The sequence below is a fragment of the Mesoplodon bidens genome (assembly GCF_964165515.1).
Source record: "Mesoplodon bidens genome assembly, chromosome: 18".
Lineage (NCBI taxonomy): Eukaryota > Metazoa > Chordata > Mammalia > Artiodactyla > Ziphiidae > Mesoplodon > Mesoplodon bidens.
This window is the reverse complement of record NC_138175.1, coordinates 60,200,400-60,215,822: the sequence shown is the minus strand read 5'-3', so window position 1 is coordinate 60,215,822 and position 15,423 is coordinate 60,200,400. Positions and strand designations below refer to the sequence as shown.

Here is a 15,423-nt window from a genome sequence, read left to right as displayed (position 1 = left end):
CTCCCCGGACCCTCTGGATGCTCGCCCAACAGTCGCTTCTGTGTGTTACAGTGAGATAAAGTGGTCTCAGAGCGTCCTAGGCCTGGCCCGGGAGTCAGGACTTTGATTCCCGAAGGCCCTATTCCCAGCCTAGGCCCGGCCCCGCAAAACCATTGGGCGGTCCCCCGAGCCGCCACGCCTTCTGGGAAATGTAGTCTGGCTCCGTGGACGCCCTGGCGGTCCAGAGTCGGCTGCAGGAATACAACTCCCAGAAGATCCAGCGCAGCGGCGTCTCAATGTCCCGGGCTCCCCCGTCGCGCTCTCGCGTTGGTCGGTAGGTCGCGCCACAGGGCCTTCTGGTAAATGTAGTCTGACTCTCTGTGCGCTCAGGAACAGGGCTCCGGCAGCGGCGCAACACGTGTTGGTCGGCAGGCCGCGCCGCTGGTCTCCTGGTCTTGGTAGTTTCCCCGGAGGGCGCTCTGGGCCGGGGTCTCCGAAGTCCGCGGTCTGGGGACGGAGTAACCGTCGGGAGAGCTGTGGGGTCCGGCCGGCCGGGGCCTGGGGCGGACGGTGTCGGGAGCTGACGGGACCCGAGAACCGTGGCCCTGGCCCTTCCCTGTGTGCAGAGACTCCGGGGTGGGCGCTGCGGGTCGGACCTGACCGCCGTCGAGGTTTGTTACTCGCCTTTCCCAGCTCTGACTCGGTCGAGAGCTCGGAGTCGGAAGAGATGACGGCCACGGGGCTCTTGGCTGCCTGCCTCCCGGTGAGTGACCGTTCCTCTCCCTCCTGATGGGCTGGGCCTGGACCCCAGGCTGGGAGGCATAACTCCCCCGACTTGGGACCCTCAGCCCGGCGTTCTGGCCGAGGAGGGATGAACAGAAGAGGCAGAAAACTGCCTGGTCCTGCAGTCCTTAAGTGTATCAATAAAGCCCTAGAGCCAGTGAAGATCTAGTCACAAAGCCCCCCAGCAAGAAACTTCCTGACCCGGATGGCTTCAGCTACCACCCGTTTAAGGAACAAACGATTCTGGTCTTTCCATCATCTGGAATGATTTGTCTAAAAGAGGGAGCGTGTCTCTGTTCATTCTTATGAAGCCCGCATAACCTGTGTTCCCAAACCTGTGCACTTCTCTCAGCTCAGCCTCCTCCTCTGAAAGGACAAAAAAACAGTGGCAACTACTTTCTCAGACTGTGAATTTCCGTTAGAGAAAGTGCTGCCTTAGCACTGCGCTCAGCCTGGAGAACTCTTGGCAAATGTTAACATTGTTATCAACAGTTAATAACATCATCTTTCTATGCCTGGTATATAAAAAGGAAGAGGAATCCTGAAGGATGACTACATTTTGATCTTGTGGAGGATCCCTAGTTTATCAAGAAATGCGTGAGATTCTTAGGGGGTAAACATGTCAGTATTATGGGGGCTCTCCTCTGAAATGGCTGATGGAGGCCCCCAGATCCCCCGGGGAGCCCTGATTAACCCTCAGAAGCCAGAACCCTCTCAGGACACCTCTGTGTACGCCTGAGTCCATCCTCACGTTCTCATGTGTGCCACTCCCAGCCCTTGTGGGAGCTTTGCAGAGATCAGGGTCTTAGCTAAGCAGACACGACACTGACATTTCAGGGACAGGTAACCTTCGATGATGTGGCTGTGCACTTCACCCAGGAGGAGTAGGGGCTGCTGGGCCCTGGCCAGAAGACCCTGTAGCATGACGTGATGCTGGAGACCTTTAGGCACTTGGTCACTGTGGGTGAGGCTGTGCCTTGTGTTGACTTGCATCTGCCTGGGGTCTCGGCAGAGTGGGTGTGACCTGGCTGGGAGTGTGGGGTCAGTGAACCCGAGAAGGGTTTCTCTTCTTCCAAGCCCTCAAGGCCTGATCTCTCACTTGGACAGTGTCTTGGATCTCCAAACCAGCTATCGTGGCCCAGCCAGAACTCGTAGCAGAGCCATGGATAGTGGACAGGACTCTCCCAAGATTCCTGCCCAGGTGAGAAAGGGTCTCTACAGTCAATGTTTATATTTTCCTTCATATCTACCTTTTCATATACTCTTCACTCCCTTTGGTATTTCCATAATTCCTCCTAGGATCATTTTCCTTGTGTCTGAAGAGCTCCCTTTATCATTTCTTTTAGAGTGACAGAATTCCCCCACTTTGTGTTTGCCTGAAAATGTCTTTATTTCATCTTCATTTTGGAAAGATACTTTAAGCGGAGAATTTTAAGTTGGCAGTTCTTTTTTTTTTTTCCTTCAGCCCTTTAAAGACACCATGGTATTGTTTTCTGTACTCCATGGTTTCTGTTGAGAAGTCAACTCTCCGTCTTATTATTGTTACTTTGAAGACAGTGGGCCTTTTTGTATGTATTTTTGCTAACAGTGCTTTGTTAAATACACAGATTTTAAGTGTACAATTGAAAAATTTTGACAAATGAATACCTATATGTAATCATTCAAATTGAGCTTGAGGACATTTTCATTACCTCACAAATTCCTTTTGTTACCTCTTTCCATTTAAAAAAAAATTATTTATTTACTTATTTATTTTTGGCTGTGTTGGGTCTTTGTTGCTGCGCGTGGGCTTTCTGTAGTTGCAGTGAGCGGGGGCTACTCTTCGTTGTGGTGCGCAGGCTTCTCACTGTGGTGGCTTCTCTTGTTGTGGAGCACAGGCTCTAGGCACGCGGGCTTCAGTAGTTGTGGCACTTGGGCTCAGTAGTTGTGGCTCGCGGGCTCTAGAGCACTGTCTCAGTAGTTGTGGTGTGTGGGCTCAGTAGCTGTGGTGCACGGGCTTACTTGCTCCGCAGCATGTGGGATCTTCCCAGACCAGGGCTCGAACCCGTGTCCCCTGCGTTGGCAGGAGGATTCTTAACCCCTGCACAACGAGGGAAGCCCACCTCTTTCCATTTAACAAAGGCAACCACTGTTCAGATTTTTTCCACCATAGAACTTTTGCCTCTTCTAGAACTTCATATAAAGAGAATCATACATTATTTCTTTTGTGTAAGGCTTACCCTAAGATTTTTGAGATTCATCCATGACATTGTATGCGTTGTTAGCTTGTTTCTTTTTACTGTTGAGTTATATTCCAGTTTTTGAATGAACCACAATTTATTTATCCATTTTCTTGTTGATGAACATTTGAGTTGTCTCTCATTTTGGACTTTTATGAGTAATGCTACTATGAACATTTTTCTACAGTGCTTTTAGTAGAACCATGTTTTTATTTCTCTTGGGAAAATATCTAGGGGTGGAATTGCTGGGTCATGAATTAACAAGGTCTGATTTTATCAATTTTTTCTTTTATGGTTAGGTTTTTTTTGGGTGTGTGTGTGTGTGTGTGTGTTTTTAATGTCCTAAGGAAGCTTTGCCAAAACTCCAAACATATTCTCCTGCTTTCTTCTGGTAGTTATATAGTTTTTGCTTTTATATCAAGACTTAATATCCACCTTGAATTAATTTTTATGTAAGTGTGAGATAGTAGACAAGGCATTTATTTTTCTTACGGTTGTCCAGTTGTTTCAGCACCATTTAATGAAAAAATTTTCTTTCATAGTATTGTTGAAAATTTATTGAATGTATATGTGTGGATCTATTTTGTTGCTCCCTTCTCTTCCATTGATCTATTTTGCTCGCCCTGTGCCAACATGATATGTCCTTTTTTTTATATTCATATTTTGACCCACGTTTCAGTAGATCTATTTTATTTTTTATTTATGTAGCACCTCAACCTCCGATTAGAATGGAAAGTATGGATAAAGCTAGTATTAGGTTTAGATTGATTGATGGTGAGACTTGATATAGGATTGATAGGAGTGCAAGTTTTTGTCATGTTAATAGGATTAGGCCTACTGTTAAAGGGATGCCTTGTGGGCTTCCCTGGTGGTGCAGTGGTTGAGAATCTGCCTGCTAATGCAGGGGACTCGGGTTCGAGCCCTGGTCTGGGAAGATCTCACATGCCGTGGAGCAACTAGGCCCGTGAGCCACAACTACTGAGCCTGCACGTCTGGAACCTGTGCTCTGCAACAAGAGAGGCCGCGATAGTGAGAGGCCTGCGCACCGCGATGAAGAGTGGCCCCCGCTTGCCCCAACTAGAGAAAGCCCTAGCACAGAAACGAAGACCCAACACAGCAAAATAAATTAATTAATTAAAAAAAAAAAAGGGATGCCTTGTGTTACTTCGGGCACTCAAAAGTAAAAAGGGGATAGTCCTAGTTTTATAGCTATGAAATAAAATGAATTAGCTTTTTCATAGCCATGAAAAAGGATGAATTAGTCTTGTTTTAATGAGACTTTCAGGCAACAATAATTTAATCATAAAATATCATCTTGAAAATGAACACACTCTTATCAGTATCGACTGGTAAATTAATTGTGTTATCCAAAAAGGCCAACAAATCCTAGCTAGTATGAACAGGATATTAAATTCATTAATGATTCATACAACTGTTTTGAGCATACAAATAATCTCTGGTTTTATACCCACTACAGTTAAGAATTCTGTAAACTGTGAGGCATTCAGTGTGTTTAATGTGGCAGAAAATCATAATAAATGTTTCATTATTTTATTTTGTTCAGTCCCTTTCTCATTAAGCATGCAAACACTGTCATAACCATCTTGGGTTTCACTTCCACGAGGTCATCAGGTAAGGCATATATCCGGGCACTGATCTTATCAGTGTTATCATTGTTGATGCTGTTGGGTTGAATAGTTTTGTGATGGTTCATTGGCCCGAGTGTAATAGGTTAATGATGACTGCTATTATAAGTAGTAGGGATGCAGTGGCCTGTGTTAGAAAATATTTAGTGGAGGCTTCTATGGCTCGTGGATTAAAGTTTTTTATTGTAATAGGGATGATGGCTGTTATATTTATTTTGAATCCAATTCAGGCTAGTAGCCAGTGAGAGCTGGTAATTACTATTATAGGTCCTAAAATGACAGTTGTCAGGATAATGGTAAAGATAGTGGGATTTGTTAGTACGGGAAGGATATAAACCAACATTTTCGGGGTATGGGCCCAATAGCTCGTTTAGCTGACCTTACTGTAGAATGTAGTGTAATATGGTAGCACGGAGAACTTTGGATTCTTAAGGGTAGGTTCAATTCCTATGATTCTAGAAATAAGAGGGTTTGAACCTCTGTTATTTACTCTATCAAAGTAACTTTTTTGTCAGACATATTTCTTATGTTTGTGGAAGGATGCTTGCTGTTATGACACACAGTGATACATGTCATATGCATAGGGCTAGTGTTAGAGGTAGGAAGCTTTTTCAGAGTAAGTGTATTACTTGGTCATACCGAAATCGAAGGTAGGATGCTCAAATCCATAGAAAAGATATTGTTAGTAGTAGTGTTTTAATGATGAAGTTAATTGTATATAGTTCTGGGGTGTAGGGGTTGTGGAATGCTCCTAGAAATAGAATTGTTGTGAATATATTTATTGTAATGACGTTGGCGTATTCTGCTAGGAAGAACACAGCGAAGGGGCCTGCTGTGTACTCTACATTGAAGCCAGGCACGAGTTCGGATTCTCCTTCTGTTAAACCAAAAGGGGCTCGGTTGGTTTCTGCTAGGGTAGAAATAAATCATGTTATGGCTAGTGATCGTGATGGGAAGATTAGTCATAGTTGTTCTTGCGTTGTGTTTAGGGTCGATAGGGTGAAGGATCCATTTATTAAGAGTACTGATAAGAGGATGATTGCTAGTGTTACTTCATATGAGATTGTTTGTGCTCGTAGGGCTCCAATTAATGCGTATTTTGAGTTGGAGGCCCAGCCAGATCATAGAATAGAGTATACGGCTAGACTTGATATTGCTAGTATGAATAATAGTCCTAGTTTTATGTTGATGAGGGGGTATGGCATGGGTAGGGAGATTTATATTGTGAGGACTAGGGTTAGGGCTAAGATGGGTGCGATGATAAATATGGAGGTGGAGGTTGTAGCTGGTCGTAGGAGTTCCTTAGTGAATAGTTTGATTGCATTGGCAATGGGTTGGAGTAGGCCGTGCGTTCCTACAATGTTTCGTCCTTTTTGGAGTTGTATATAGCCTAGGATTTTACGTTCTACTAATGTCAAGAATGCCACGGCTAGGAGAATAAGGATGAGCATTAAAATGTTAATTATAAACATTTTGTTAGAGAGAGGATTTGAACCTCTGGGCATAAAGGTTTAAGTTTTACGCAATTACCAGGCTCTGCCACCCTAACAAAACCCTGGTCTTGGGCGGTTAGTTTGTGCTTAGTTATTAAGTTGAGATTAGATCATTAATTGTTTTGAAGGCGCTTTTTATTTTATTTTATTATTTATTTTTTTGTGCTATGCGGGCCTCTCACTGTTGTGGCCTCTCCTGTTGCGGAGCACAGGCTCCGGACGCGCAGGCTCAGCGGCCATGGCTTACGGGCCCAGCCGCTCCACAGCATGTGGGATCTTCCCAGACTGGGGCACAAACCCATGTCCCCTGCATCGGCAGGCGGACTCTCAACCACTGGGCCACCAGGGAAGCCCCTTGAATGCTTTCTTAATTGATGGCCGCTTCTAGGCCAACTATGGTGTTGTTTGTTTCTACTCTCTAGTTAAGGTTGTATCCATTTCTAAAAAGCTGTACCTTTTTAGACTAACGTTTAAATATCCGTGGTAGCTTATTATGGTTTTTAGTATTATTTAACGTTGAACTGAAATTCTTTTCCTGGACAACCAGCTATCACCAGGCTTGTTAGGCTTGTCACCTCTACTTATAAATCTCACTATTTTGCCACATAGATGAGTTTGTTCTAGTAACTGTTCATAAGTAGCTCGTCTTGTTTCAGGTAGTTTAGCTTAATTTCTCTTTGTTAAGTTGTTGCTAGTTAAGTCATTAAGCAAAAGGTACAAGGGGTAAGCTTTGCCTTTTAATACTTTTAATATTTCTTTCATCATTCCCTTACAGTACTTTTTCTATAGCGCCATCAGTGTCTAAATTTCTATCTCCTATACTTTAGATGTCTGGTGAATGTTTTATTTGACTAACTTGTGTTATTAGTATGGTGGGAAAGGTGTGGGCTAGGTTTAGTTCAAGACATACATAGCTTATGAAATCTTCGAGGCGTAAACTAGGTGCTTTATTTAAGCTATGCCTTGTTTTATCCAAGCATACTTTCCAGTATGCTTACCTTGTTACAACTTATCTCCTCTCATATAATTGTTTGGCATGTGTTAATGAATTGTGGCTTTGTCATGGCACTTGAGGAGGGTGACGGGCGGTGTGTGCGTGCTTCATGGCCTTATTCAATTAAGCGCTCTATTTTTTTTTTTTTTTTTTTTTTGCGGTACGCGGGCCTCTCACTGTTGTGGCCTCTCCCGTTGCGGAGCACACACAGGCTCCGGACGCGCAGGCTCAGCGGCCATGGCTTACGGGCCCAGCCGCTCCACGGCATGTGGGATCTTTCTGGACCGGGGCACGAACCCGTGTCCCCTGCATTGGCAGGCGGACTCTCAACCACTGCGCCACCAGGGAAGCCCTGTTTCCGTTGTTTCTTGTGGGAAGTCAGCTGTTTTCCTTCTTGTTGTTCCATGAATATAATCTGTTGCTTTCTTCTGATTACTTTTAAGATTTTTACTTTTTATTTGGTTTTCAACAAATTGTGATGTTTTAGGTGAGGTCTTTGAAATGATTCCGTTTGGAGTTTGCTGAGCTTGTTGGATCTATAGGATGGTGCCTTTAGTCAATCTAGGAAAACTCTCTCCCACTTCTCTTCAAATATGCCTTCTGCTGCTTTCTGTCTCTCTGCTGTAACATTACACGTTACACGTTAATCCTGTGTCAGATGCTCTGTTTTTACATTCTTTTCACTTCCTTTGTATCATCATAAAGTTTCCACTTACCTGCCTTAGTTCACAATCCTTTCTTCTACTGTGTCCAGACTGCAGTTAAGTGCATTCATGGTTTACGTCAGATATTATATTTTTATTTAGTTCTAGAATTTTTTTTGGTTCTTTTCTTCTTTTTTTTTCATGAAATTATTTATCATGTTTATAATAGTTATTTTAAAATCTTTTCCTGCTACTTCTGATGTTTGGGATATCTGTTTTTGTTGACTTTCTTTTTCTTGATAATGTGTCACATTTTCCTGATTCTAGTCATCTTTTTGTATACTGGACACTGTGGATGATACGCTGTAGGGACTATAGATTGTTATCTTCTAGTAAAGAGTGTGAATTTTGTTTTGGTAGGTGGTTAAATAATTACAAATCACCCTAATCCTGATGGGGCTTGGTTTAGGATTGATTAAGGTAGAGTTAGTTTGATTTTGCTTAATCCTTGGATGTAGCCCTTATTCTTGGGCATGGTCTTTCCTTCTGGGATGTAGCTTTCTAGGGTTTCAGCTGAATGCCTTGGGTGCTTACTGAAGTTCTTTTGCCCAAGCTGGGTCAGAACTCTAATGCCTCCCAACACTGTGTAACTCCTGAAACCTCTTCTCAGAACCCTAGCAGCTGTCCTTTGCCAGGTCTTTGAGAGCCTTTTCCGATACATTTGCAGTTAGGGTCCAGCTAAGGACTCATGGAGAAACCCGCTGCAGGTTTCTGGGTCCCCTCCTTTGCTCTGCTTGACTTTGCAAAGCCCTCCTCACAGACAATTCCATAGCCTCCTCCCTGTGGACAGGAATGTAAGGCCTCCCCACCTGGCAGGAGCACAACTGTGTACCCTCTGTCCACCTCACAGACATGTCCCAGGCACCCACAGAGCCACCAGTGCTGTGCTGGTGTCTGGGGATGAGCAGACAATAAAGGACCAAAAGAACAAGGTGATGTTAAATAGCGCTAACCAGTGCTGAGCAGCAGATAAAACAGGGCAGTGAGCTGGAAAATGAGGAGGAACCCATATAGGAGGGGAGGTCAGAGAGGGTCTCTTAGAGGAGGTGACCTGGGAGTTGTGACCTGGATGATGAGAAGAAAGGGAAGGGTTGCTATCACCTGAGACCTTGGGGATCAAAGGCAGGTCCTCAAACAGACAGGAACTGTGTGTTAATGGGGGAAATGGTCACTTACAGGGAGAACTAAAGAAACCCAGCAGAAGAAGGAACAAGGAGAGCTGTGGAGGTTTGATCCTGATTCTGAGTGCTCGGGAGGACTGGGTCTAAAGAGGTATCCTCTTGACATTGTGAAACTTGTTTGTTAGGAAGGTTAATATGATGTCAGTTACAGGAGGAATGGACCTAACTAGGGAGATGGATCAGAATTTGGAGATATCTAAGCATTAAAGAGGGGTGGCTGTTCAGAATATTTTGTTTGGGATGTCTGCTTATTCCATGATGTTTCCCCTAATATGTCTTCTCCCCCTGTTTTGCTGATGACTTTTTTAGCTGATCAGTCTTCCTGTAGATTCCTCTTGTTCTGTGTGTACATTTTGTGGCTTCTCTTCTCAAAGTTCCATCTGTTCCCTTAGTTGATATTTAAAAACATCTACTGGTATTGTGCACATCTTGTTGCTTTTATCTCATCATTCTCACTCTAGGAGTTTTTTTCCCAAGCACCTGTTTTTCATTTCCTTCCAGCATGGAAGAACAGACCTAAAAGCCAAGAGTCACCATCAACAGAGTCCATTTCTGGTGACGGATTACCCAGCAGCATGAACCTAGAAAGATACACAATGGGTGATTCCTGGCGTTCTACCGTAGCAGGTGACTGGAAATCTGAGAATGAATCAGAAAAGCAGAAGATGTACAGTGTTAGCGTGGGGCCAGTGGAATATGAACAAGGGCAACTAGTGACCCTGGATAGGGATTGGGAAAATGCTGAAGTTGTGGGGAAATGCAGCTTCAATTCCGACTTTGTTTCTTCACAGAGATTTCTTATCAAAGAACATTTTCATCAAACTGACTCAGTAGTTCACAGTTTACAGCATAATTTTGTTTTACAGAATCATCAGGAAATCTTGGTAAAAGAAATCTTGTAAAGGCAGTCCATGTGGAAAAGTCCTGGAAAAATTGTGTAAGTTGAATGAGCACAGTAAATATACCAACCAGAGCATATACATTTCTACACATGAGATAATTAGTACTGGAGAAAAATGTTATGGATATAAGGAAAGTGGGGATTTTTTTGCCCATAGGTCACACCTCTCTCAGTTCATGAGAACTTATGGTAGGGAGAAATCCTATGAATGTAATGAATGTGGGAAAGCCTTTAAGAAGCTTTCATCTCTTTCTCACCATCTAAGAAATCTCAGTGGAGAAAAAGCCTATGAATGTAATGAATGTGGGAAATCTTTCTGGCAGAGTGTTCACCTCATTTTGCACCAGAGAATTCACACTGTTGAGAAACCTTATAAATGTAATAAATGTGGAAAATCTTTTAGCCAAAATTCTCACCTTAATGTACATCGGAGAACTCATACTAGAGAGAATCCCTATAAATGTGATGAATGTAGAAAATCCTTCAGTGGACGGTGTAATCTTAATGTGCACAAGAGAACACATACTGGAGAGAAACCCTACAAATATAATCAATGTGGGAAAACTTACAGTTTTCATTTATCCTTCACTCAACATAAGAGAACACACACTGGAGAGAAACCGTATGAATGTCATCAGTGTGGGAAAGCTTTCAATCAAGGTTCTAACGTTATTGGGCACCAAGGAACTCATACCAGGGGGAGGAAATTACACATTTCATTTTAATTCACAAAAGCTGTACAAGTATATGTAGATTTTGTCTTTTTTAACCACTTCCAGAGAAGGACTGAGACTGGGTGGTATTTGATACTGGGTAAATTGCCAATGAAAAATAATTAGTAAAATCAAAACTCCCTTCAATAATACTAGTTAATACAATCAACCAGTGTGAGAAAGGCCGTTGCTGAGAAGTCAGAATAGGTTGATGATATTTGACTCAAAGACTGAATGTACTATTTCAAAGAGCTAGAGTGCTATGATTTACTTCTTTGTTCGCCAATGCTAGAAAGTTAGGGTACTAATAATTTGTTTCAGGAAGTCACCATAAACTGTTATTATGAACACTGTGTAGAAATTTGGAAAGCACTTGTGTACTGAGAAGTGCAGAATTGTTGTGGCTGTGTTATCCAATGTGTGCATCTGGACAAGGGCTTAGAAGAAAACAGAAATGAACATAGCTAATTTAATAAGAGTCTGGGAATACTGTGCCTTTTTATGTTTCTCTAAATATTGGTACAGTTTTACAACAAATGAAAATACAAGGAGGAGAAAGAAGCTCAAATGTCAGTCTGAATCATTAGAAATGGGTGCACTAAAGTAGCAAAAACAAGAAGAAATGGAAATAAATTTAGTGCTAAACACAAGAAATTAGAAAAAAAATATTTCTAATCAAGGCAGAAACAAGGATGTAATAGTGATAAAAGGAGAAAATACTTTTGGTAAAAGAAGATTCTGAGAAAAACAAACTATAAATTCCAAACTAACGGGCTTCCCTGGTGGCTCAGTGGTTGAGAGTCCACCTGCCGATGCAGGGGACACGGGTTCGTGCCCCAGTCCGGGAAGATTCCACATGCTGTGGAGCAACTAAGCCCATGCGCCACAACTACTGAGCTGGTGCTCGAGAGCCTGTGAGCCACAACTACTGAGCTCATGCGCTCTAGGGTGTGTGTGCCGCAAATACTGAGCCTGCGTGCCACAACTACTGAAGCCCTTGTGCCTAGAGCCTGTGCTCCGCAACAAGAGAAGCCACCACAATGAGAAACCCGCGCACCGCAATGAAGACTATCCCCCACTCGCCACAACTAGAGAAAGCCCGAGCGCAGCAACGAAGACCCAACGCAGCCAAAAAAATAAATAAATAAAAATAAACTGCATGTATTTAAAGTGTACAATTTCATAAATTTTGACCTTTTTAAAAATATTTATTTTTGGCTGCATCGTGTCTTAGTTGCAGCACACGGGATCTTCACTGCGGCATGCAGGATCCTTCGTTGGGGTGCATGGACTTCTTTCTCTAGTTGAGGTGTGCAGGCTTAGTTGCCCTGCAGCACGTGGGATCTTAGTTCCCTGACCAGGGGTCGAACCTGCGTCCCCTGCATTGGAAGGCGGATTCTTTACCACTGGACCACCAGGGAAGTCCACTTGACTTTTCTTTCCCCCCTTGACCTTTTTTAAAAAATTATTTTTTATTCTTTTGGCCACGCCATGCGGTTTGTGGGATCTTAGTTCCCCTATCAGAGATTGAACCCATGCCCCCTGCAATGGAAGTGCTGAGTCTTAACCACTGGACCTCCAGGGAAGTCACAATTTTGACGTTTAAATCTGTAAAACCATCACCACAATCAAGAAAATGAACATGACCATCACCCCCCGCACGTTTCTTCTTGCCCCTTGAAGTCCCTCCTCCTACCTCTCCACACCCTTCCCCATTCCTCTGTTCCCAAATGACCACAGGTCTGCTTTCGGTTACTATAGATTAGCTTGAATTTTCTAGACTTGTATATAAATGGAATGATATGTCACATACTCTTTTTTTGGGGAGGGGGAACGGGCTTCTTTTACTTAGCATAATTATTTTGAGATTCATCCATGTTGTTGCATGTATCAATAGGTCATTCCATTTTACTGCTGACTAGTATTCCATTTTATGGATCTACCACAATTTGTTTATCCAGTCATTTGTTGGTGGACATTTGGGTTGTTTCCAGTTTGGGGCTATTACAAATAAAGCTGCTATGAACACTAGTATAGTGTACAAGTCTTTGTATGGACATATATTTCCTTTTGGATAAATAGGATTAAAATATCTGGATCATACAGTAGGTGTAAGTTCAGCATTTTAAGAAACTGTTATTTTGTTTTTCAAAGTGGTTATACCATTTTACATTCCCATCAGCAAAGTATGAGAGTTCCAGTTCCTCCACATCCCCATCAATATTTGGTATGGTCAGTTTTTTTGATTTTTGCAACTCCAGTAGATGTGTATTGGATTCTTGTTGTGTGTGTTTTTTGTTTGTTTGGTTGGTTGTTTTTTTTTTTTTTTTTTTTGCGGTACGCGGGCCTCTCACTGTTGTGGGCTCTCCCGTTACGGAGCACAGGCTCCGGACGCGCAGGCTTAGCGGCCACGGCTCATGGACCTAGCCGCTCCGTGGCATGTGGGATCTTCCCAGACCGGGGCACGAATCCGTGTCCCCTGCATCGGCAGGCGGACTCTCAACCACTGCGCCACCAGGGAAGCCCCCAGTAGCTACTCTTGTTGCAGACCATGGGCTCTAGGTGCGCGGGCTTCAGTAGTTGTGGCATGCAGGCTCAATAGTTGTGGCTTACGGGCTCTAGAGCGCAGGCTCAGTAGCTGTGGTGCATGGGCTTAGTTGCTCTGTGTCATGTAGGATTTTCCCAGACCAGGGATTTAACCTGTGTCACCTGCATTCTTAACCACTGCACCACCAGGGAAGCCACTCATTGTGGTTTTAATTTATATTTCTCTAATTACTATTGATGTTGAACATCTTTTCAAGTGCTTGTTTGTCATTTGCCTATCTTCTTTCATGAAAATATTTTACCCTTTTTTCAAAAATTGGGTTTTTATTGTTGATCCACTTTTATTTAATTTTTGTACACGGTGTGAGTTAAGGATCAAAGTTCTTTTTCAAAAAAAATATAAAGATAGATATCCTGTTGTTCCAGTACTACTTGCTGCAAAGGCTATCCTTTTCCCCCTGTGTTGTCTTCTGTGCCATTGTAAAAAATCAATTATCCATAGATGTATGGGCTTATTTCTGAACTCTATATTCTGTTTCATTGATGTATCTGTTTATACCAATACCATGCTGTTTCGATTATGTACTTTATAATAATTTTTGAGATCAGATAGTGGTAACTCTCCACTTTTCTTCATTTCTGAGTTGTTTTATTATTCTAGGTCTTTGTATTTTCATATGATTCCATGTCTACAAAAACTCCTGCTGGGATTTTGATTGGAAATGCATTGAATCTATATATCAATTTGAAGATAATTGACATCCTAACAATATTGAGTTCTCTAACATATAAACAAGTATATTTCTCTATTTGTTTAGGTCTTCTTTAATTTCTGTCAGCAATATTTTGTCTTCAATATATGAATTCTTCACATCTTTTGTCACATTTATCCCTAAGTATTTCATATTTTTTGATGTTGTGGTAAATAGTATTTTTACTATTTTCAATTTCCAGTTGTTCATTACAAGCATATAAAAAGGCAATCCCTGGCTGTCAAGTGGTTAAGACTTTGCATTGCAGTGCAGGGGGGTGCAGGTTCGATCCCTGGTTATGGAGGTAAGATCCCACATGCCTCATGGCCAAAAAACCAAAACATAAAACAGAAGCAATATTGTAACAAATTCAATAAAGACTTTTAAAAAATGGTCCACGTCAAAAATAAAATCTTTAAAAATAATGCAAAAAATAATAATAATGCAATTTTTAAATAATGCATTAGGACTCCATGCTTCCACTGCAGGGGGCCGGGTTCAATTCCCTAGTTGGGGAACTAAGATCCCACATGCCACACGGAAAAAAAAAAAAGAACACTGAAAGGATAAATCTTTCAATGATAAATATATGGAGCAAAAAATGCAAGTGGCATATGAAATCTTATGCGTTTATATGAATGCAAAACGTGCTTTGTATTGCTCTCGAATACAGGCATGTAAAGTTTCCGGAAATGTATGGAGTGATCCACATCTCATTCAGGATAGTGGCTGCCTCTGGAGGAACGGGGGTTTCTAGTAGCGAGGGAAACACAGGTGTTTCAGCCTGTAGGTTGATGTTTTTTTTTTTTTTTTTTTCAGCTTAGGAGTGTGTTCACAGGGTTTCATTGAATCTCTTATGAGTTTACTGTGTTTTACATATTTTTCTTAAAAGAAAAACGAGCAGACGTCTAACGTTAAATTCCAGGGATGTGAGAATTTGGACGCTGAATGGTGAACTGGTGGCAAAGAAAAGCTGTGGAAGGGGGAGCTTCTGCGTGGTCACCAGCAGTAGAGAAGCATCTTGACGTCCTTCTGGGGGGACTCAGAATCTCCCATAGTGTTGACCTTAGTGACTCTTGGACTCTTAGCTGGAGAAGATGAGTTAATCCTAGGATTTGAGAGCATAAGGTAACTTCAAGTCTAGCTGACTTGTGCTAGTTATTATACTATTGGTGACCCTACAACCCAGTTCATAAAATACCCTACTTGTTCCAAGTAATGTATCCTGGACTCCTCCTCCCTTTACCTTAAAAAAAAAATTAATTAAGTTTTATTTATCTATTTTTGGCTGCACTGAGTCTTCCTTGCTGCGTGCGGGCTTTCTCTAGTTGTGGCCAGTGAGGGCTACTCTTCACTGTGGCGTGCAGACTTCTCATTGTGGTGGCTTCACTTGTTGCAGAGCATGGGCTCTAGGTGCGCGGGCTTCAGTAGTTGTGGCTGGCGGGCTCTAGAGCGCAGGCTCAGTAGTTGTGGCACACGGGCTTAGTTGCTCTGCAGCATGTGGGATCTTC

The 15,423-nt window shown here is 42.6% G+C and overlaps 1 long non-coding RNA gene across 2 annotated transcripts; it reads left to right on the top strand.

Annotated features, from left to right (window-relative positions):
• Positions 1-380: 380 nt before the first annotated feature.
• On the top strand, positions 381-15,147 carry LOC308606620. Of its 2 annotated transcripts, none has more exons than XR_014013872.1 (3): positions 381-1,963; positions 9,501-9,936; positions 14,838-15,147. It is a non-coding gene; the product is annotated as an uncharacterized lncRNA (long non-coding RNA). The 2 variants fall into 2 exon arrangements; XR_014013873.1 differs by lacking the exon at positions 14,838-15,147 and having other exon boundaries at positions 381-742; positions 1,870-1,963; positions 9,501-13,515.
• Positions 15,148-15,423: the final 276 nt, after the last annotated feature.